The sequence below is a fragment of the Gavialis gangeticus genome, unplaced genomic scaffold (assembly GCF_001723915.1).
Source record: "Gavialis gangeticus isolate Ggan-Ray unplaced genomic scaffold, GavGan_comp1, whole genome shotgun sequence".
Taxonomy (NCBI): Eukaryota; Metazoa; Chordata; order Crocodylia; family Gavialidae; genus Gavialis; species Gavialis gangeticus.
In genome coordinates, this window is record NW_017729025.1 from 135,803,610 (window position 1) to 135,810,548 (window position 6,939).

A 6,939-nucleotide genomic window follows, 5' to 3' on the forward strand; every position below is an offset into this window, starting at 1 on the left:
CACTCTTCCCCGCCCCCTCCCCCTCCCCGCTGGCTGTTGTTGGGACCCCTGGCTCCAAGGGGCAGGGACGGGGTGGGGGGGCGAGTCCAGCACCGCTGGCCTCGCCCCCCTGTTCCAGCCCCAGTCCCCACCGTTGTGGTGGTGCTCCACCATGCGGGGCGGGGTGAGGCCAGCACTGTGCAGCCAGCACCCCGTGCTCCCGCTGCCTCCAAGGAAGCATCCAATCAGAGTGCAAATAAAGCAGGACAGACAGACAAACTAAGGTTTTTATAACATCAGAAGGATTGTCTTTAATATAAACTTCTGTTTGATTTTGAAGCTGGCTTTCAAATTAAAAAAAAAAGGCGAGGAGGAGAAGGACTCTCTTAGCTTTTGTAGTATGTTTTTCAGAGATTCAAGTAGGGTGGAAGAGATCACATGTAGTGCCTAAATCCTGTTACTGACCTAACAGGTAGAATAAAATCAGGCCCCGTGTGCCTACAGACATTGACTCAAACCCATAGGCACAGTTCATTCCAGCTATAACAAGAAGCATAATAACTTTTTGTGCACTTCCCATCCAGCTAAGGTCCCCAACATGGAACACAACACGACAGAGACCTCAAATGAGCAACTTAGATTCATGCAGGAACTTAAATGAGTGGGTTCCTTTTATGGTCAGTTAAGAATTTTCACAGTTTCAATTTCACAGTTCCCTATTTCTGCTGTAAATAATTTTCCACAATAAAATGAAGCACGTATGTGTGGAAGAAGCATAGGCAATTTCTGGGAAGATTGATGTCCCTGGCTAGGAGAAATGTGTGAGAGACACAGCTGCCTGTTCTGGGTCATAATAATGCCATGTACCTGATGCACGAACTTGTCTTCTTAATTACAGAAACATGAAAGAATACAGGAAGCTCTTCATGACCACCAGGAATCCCTGCACTAATTAAGACACTAACTAGCTACTGGGCAAGCAGCAAGGTAAGCAAGCAGGTTTGAGAGGAGCTTTTTGTGTAATCTGCTTAATTGTATTTCAGCTAAGGCTCCTGCTGCAGTATCAAATTCATAACAAACCAAACCAAGATAAATAGCTGCTGGGCTAGAACACGCAAGATTGCTGTGATTACAAAGCTTTTGCAACCAAACATCTCAGTTCTCCTTCTAGGGGAAAAAAGTTCCCAAAGCTCCATGTTGTTTTTGAAAAGCAGTGTGTCTCTATAACTGCAACAATCGATTCATGACCAAAGCTCAGTTTCCTGGGTTGACTCGAGAGAAAGCTGGGAGGAGGGGAGGAATGCTTGAAAAACTTTGTTGATGAAAAGGCGTGCTGTTTCATGGATTCCTCCCAGAATTGTGTGTGTGTGTGTGTGTGTGTGTGTGTGCATGCGAGCGAGCGCGTGTGTGAGTATGAGGGAGAGAGAGTGAGTGCGTGTGTGTGTGCGCGTGAGCATGTGAGAGAGAGAGAGATCTCCATGACAACTTGCTGGGCCAGTCTGCGTTCTTTGCAATCATTTTAGTTGGAATCATTTAGTGCTGTGAAAGGTCATGTGAAGGAGTTGTGGGAAGCACAGCAGGTATTAGACCCTTAACTACTGGTTTCTAAGTGCATCAGGTAATAGGACAAAGTTTTGTCTGGGAAATACAAACCTGAGAATGGAGCGGAAAGGGAAATGCTGCAAATTTCAGGTAACAAAAAATCCCTTTTATTTTATTCTCCCCTGCCCTCCTCCCCTTGAAAAGTTTTTTTTTTTTTTTGCATGGTGTTTACTGCAGGCTGAAAGTCTGTGTGAGTTTGGACTCCCCGGCTCTGGGGAATGATGTCATGCTCTAACAGTTGGATTCTATTAGGCAAGGAGGGAGGAAACATTGTAATTTTCTGAATAAAAGACTTTTGGGCTCTTTGTTGAGTCTTGTATAAGGGTTACAAAAAAAAAAATCTAAGAAATTTGCTCCAGGAAAGTGCCATTTGATGTAAGGATCTATAAATAGCAATGAAATTAAAAACCACAGCAGCAATTATTATTATTCTATTTCAGATTATCATTACTGAAGTGTTGAAATGGTAGGCTTTAGCAAATTGTTTGTTATTTTTTTTTCTTTCGGATGTTCCCTTGCCTCTGTTATGTAATGAAGAAGTAAATAGATTGCAAAGCAAACTAAGCATGCTACCTGAAACCCATATATGCTTGGGATCCTTTCCCAGTTGTTTTAAGCACAAACTTTTGAATATTTCTTTTAGAGTTGATTTTGTATTTGAAGTCTCGTACCTATTTTTACACATAACTGTAAGTAGCATTTTTGTTCCTGGTGATATTGTTTTAAATAGGATTTTATAACCACTGTATTTTTTCCTGAACTTAAAATAGCCTTTCTTGAATAGTGAATGTGAGCAATGAGTGTATTAAACCTAGGAATGGGAATAGGAATGCTAATTACATTTCTTACATACAGAAAATAGGGGTGTTTCTGTTAGTTTTTGTTTAAAATCCTTTTCTGTAAAAGGTTTTATTTCTAAAACAACAAATGCGACCAGTAGTACAATATATATGGCTCTTATAGTCATAAAAACATCATTAGCATTTTGGACATTTAGGGTCATTATGCTCAGTATGCTCTTGTGAATTGGATCTTTAGTGGAAAATACCTGCACATCAATTTAAAACATTCCCAAAGGAAATTCTCTGAAAATTCTGGTTTCTCAGGCATCACAAAAAGATGCTGAACTGATAACCATGACAGGCAGATTAGATTGCTATCACATTGCTTAAAATTGCCCTCTTCCCAGATGCTTATTTCCAAACTTTTTTTTTATAACTGTTTCTTTTTATACATTTGTGGCTTGATCTAAGGCTTTGCTTTAAGTCTAATGCCCATTGACTTCAAAGGGCATTGGATCAGATTCTTCCTGAGAACTTCTCAGTCCTTGTTTCAGCCTTTGACTGTGGGACCAGGCCTCAGGCTCTCAGTTTTCTTTCTTGAACTTTCCCAACAGAGTGTCTTTTGTGCTCTGTCAAACAATGAAAGATGCTTTTGATTGGCTTAAGTAGTCCACTAGTACGAATCAGAGATATTGATGATGCCTATTTCTGCTTTCTGTTAGAATGACTTTAGAGAGGGGGAAAAATGGAATTGGATCTCTCCCTCACCCCCCCCCCCGCAAAAAGGTTTGTTTGTTTGTTTGTTTGTTCAAATTGTCCCTTGATCAAGGCATGTTATCAGTCATCCTTCAAGGATGAATTAGAGAAAAGCTTTAGCAAGAAAACAATATCACAGTCTTATCTGTCAACAGTGAACAGAAGAACAGAATGTCTGGCTGTGTGTATTCTTGCCATAATATGTGCATATGCAATTGATATGTACCTTCTGTCAATAAAGCACTGATATTAATTTTTTATGCCAAACTCTATCTATTATAGTGCCAGCAGACTAGGGTAAAAAAAAATATTTGAGCAAATAAGAAACCTAGATTTAAACATTCTATCCTGCAAAGACCTCAGCAAAAAGAGGGACTGATGCTTCCAAACATTAAATATTACTACAAAGTCAGCCAACTTAGAAACATGGTGTATTGGATAACACCAACTCATAGTAAGCATTGAGTAAAAATAGAGCAGATGTACTGTCCAGAAAACTTAACATATTACTGTGTCTAAATAAATCTTTCAGACTAAACTCTGTATGTAATCCCTCCTTTATGAAAACTGCAGTGAAAACCTGGGATAACACATATAAGAAATTAAGCTCTTATTTCATCACCTTTAGCACCCATGCATAATTATATTAAATTTAACCTTAATAATGTATTAGAAAGCTTTACTATCCAGGAAGATATTGGTATAATACATTTTGAACGATTTTAAAAAAAATTAGATCTTTTGAAAAAATACAGCAACGTTAAAAATGACATTAAATCCCATTTTTTAAATATTTGCAATTCAGACAGTTTGCAACACACTCCCAAAGAAAAATAAACGTCAGTAAAAAGCTGTCAGAATTTGAGAAAATATTGGTCATGCCTATGAAACATACAGGCCTATTCCCTATATTATATAAAACAATTTTGAATAACCATATAGAAGGAAAAACACTATTTATGACAAGGTGACCTAACAATATCGGGTCAGAAATTAATGCTGAAGAATGGGAGGCCATCTGGAACAATGGTTCTCACATATCCATTTATATTCATAAAAGAAAACTATTTTAAAATCTTGTATTAATGGTATCCTATCCCACTTAAAATTAAATGCATTTATAATTTAGGAACAGGCAAATGTCAGAGGGAGTATGGTGAGCTGGGAGGATTGTACTGCATGTAGTGGACATATCTCAGAATTAAATTGTTCTGGAAGAAGGTTGGAGACATAGTGAGGAGAATAATGGGATGCCAATTATCTGGTAACTCCTTAGGCTAAGTACAGGCAGTCAAAAAGCCCAAGGCTGAATTGATTCGATCTTCACAGTTTTGTCTAAACTGTGTAGATTGAACCGATAAGCAAGTGAATAGACGCTCACTTTTAATCCTCGAAATGCAGCCACATGCCTGCAGTGGCCCACACCACAAGCCAGGGGGTGCTAGAGCATGCCTTCCTGATTGGCTGGGGCAGAAAGCTTGGGCCAAGCTTGCCCATCCTGCAAGAAGGGGTTTGCTGGGGAGGTGCAAAGCATCCTGGGATGCTGGGGGACTGTGAGTTAACTTGAATCTAGGGGAGAGGATCTGGGACAGAAGTTTTAATAAACTGATTTAACCTAAATCAGTTAAGTCTGATACTCCACCTATCCAGGTTTATCTTAAACTGGTTTTAGTGATTTTGAAAGTGGTTTGTATGCACTGAACTTCTGTTATGTTACAGATTTAAACTGGCTTCCTGTCACTTATACCAGTTTATGTGTAATTTCTGTCCCTAGCTTTAGTGTTCCTACTGAACCTTCCTGAGAACTCTGCAATGTGTCATAGGGAATCAATCAGTCATTTTCTGGTGGCTGCAAGAGTTACAATAGCAAAAGCCTGGAAGAGAAGTGACACCCCTAAAATTATGGACTGATTTAAACAATTTTGGGAAGTTTTAGTAATGGAAAAGTTGCCCTATTAAGTCAGTGTTCTACAGGGGAGCAGGCAAAAACATGCTTTCTTGAAAATCTGTTGGAAATTTTTGGAATTTGCTAAAAATATCTTTTCCTACCTCCAAACCAGAAAATGTGAGCAACATTTTTGAATATTGACATGCAAGGTCTATGAGTGAACACTTTAGAATAAACTTAGAATAAATTAAAAAATTACAAGCAGAGGGGAGAAGAAGGTAATGAGATTTTTTTTATGTAGCATTCCAGGGAAAAGATGGGGGTGAATTATTCTATAAAGATGAAACACGGGGCTTGGAACTGTTAGAGACTGGGGAACAGAGAGAAAGGTAATGTAAAACTTCTGTGGACATTGATTTGAGTTGTGTTAGCACTGTTGATAGAAGATTAATGACTTTGTGTATATTTTGGGGGATTGGATATGTTTTTTAATGTTAAATCTGTTATTTTAAGGGTTAGATTCATTAATAAATAATGTTTTAAAAATAAAGTACTGACACACATTATCTAACATTCAGTTTTCTGCCTATCAGATTTTATCCGTTTGCTATCCTATAAGTAAATAATGGTTTCAGTAATTTAATATGTTTTCATCAATAACTTAAATAATGGTTTCAATAATAATCTCATCATGTACTTGGTGATTTCTGTATTCCTACATGAGGACCATTTAATTAAAAGTCACAAATCTTTAAGAGGGAGGAATAACTACTGGTATATGTTTCTGGTCAAGTTAAATTACAAACCCATGCTTTAAGTTGGACACCTATACCATGTATAACCTATGTACACTTTGACAGTGGGTCACACATCCACACATAAGTCTATTTTATCTATAAAGAAATCACCTCTGGTCCCCTGCTTTAGCATGAAGAAACAACGAAGAGTGCTGTAAATGGCAAAGCCATGGATTCCAATTTTCAGAAAGTCTCGGTGAAATAACTTATAAGGTTTGTGGGCTCTACTTCTGACGTTGTATGTTGGCTCCTTAATCTGTAGGCACAGTGGTCCATTTGCGTGTTGACGAATAATCATGCACCAACATGTTTGGAGACCTGCTAAAAATTTGGGCTATAAATTTCCATTTAGGATAATAACTACTGTATTAATTTTGGGCTGCTTTAAAAACCTTTACTTTGCTCTGGCATTTATCTTTCCATATCCCTGCTGTAAATTTAACTTCTGTGGGTGCATCTACACATGCAATTAGCATGTAGCAATAAACTCCAGTACAGTTCGTATTGGAGTTTATTGCTCCTGGGCACTGTGTTTTATATGTGGTCCTGGGATCACAGCACAATGAGCTGAGTTGAATCAGCCCCAGCTAGCTGCAGGCCAGGGGGTGAGCCTGCCAGCCTGAAGCTGCTCTTCCCTGGCTCAACATGCTGCAGAGGGGCAGGCTGGGGCACAAGGGTGCTAAAGTGTGCGGGGCAGGCAGACCTCACACTGAAGCACCCTCAGGCCCCAGCCAGCTCTGGTCACCATCTACACGTGTGTTTTGGCAGACTAAATAACTCTGCTGTAGGATAGTACTTGTCCCAGACAGTATTATCCACCAGTGGGGTTAATTAATTTACTGCACCATAATAGGGGCATAAGTGTAGAAGGTGATGCTTTTACTGTGGCACTAATTAGCCAACTCCACAGTAAAGTGCATGAGCAGATGTACTATGTAAGTGGTAAATATTTAGATTTTAATGCTCCCCCTCCCCTCACGTATAACAGTTGTGGTCCAGAGCTGATAACATTGAACACACTTTATAGTTTCATAGTTTCTAGGGTCGGAAGGGACCTGAGCAGATCATTTAGTCCGACCCCCTGCCATGGCAGGAAGAGCACTGGGGTCAAATGACCCCAGTAAGGTGGTCATCC

General features: G+C 39.3%; 1 protein-coding gene across 3 annotated transcripts in view; it reads left to right on the top strand.

Moving 5' to 3' along the window:
* Nucleotides 1–855: 855 nt before the first annotated feature.
* ST5 (suppression of tumorigenicity 5) overlaps nucleotides 856–6,939 on the top strand; it is a 303,619-nt gene continuing 297,535 nt past the window's right edge. Inside the window, exon 1 of one of the 3 annotated variants that reach the window (XM_019519607.1) lies at nucleotides 856–966. The gene's annotated coding sequence lies outside the window, so the exon portion shown is untranslated. Of the gene's footprint in view, nucleotides 967–1,414; nucleotides 1,672–6,939 lie in introns of those variants that run through there. The other 2 variants (XM_019519609.1, XM_019519608.1) reach the window with 2 other exon arrangements.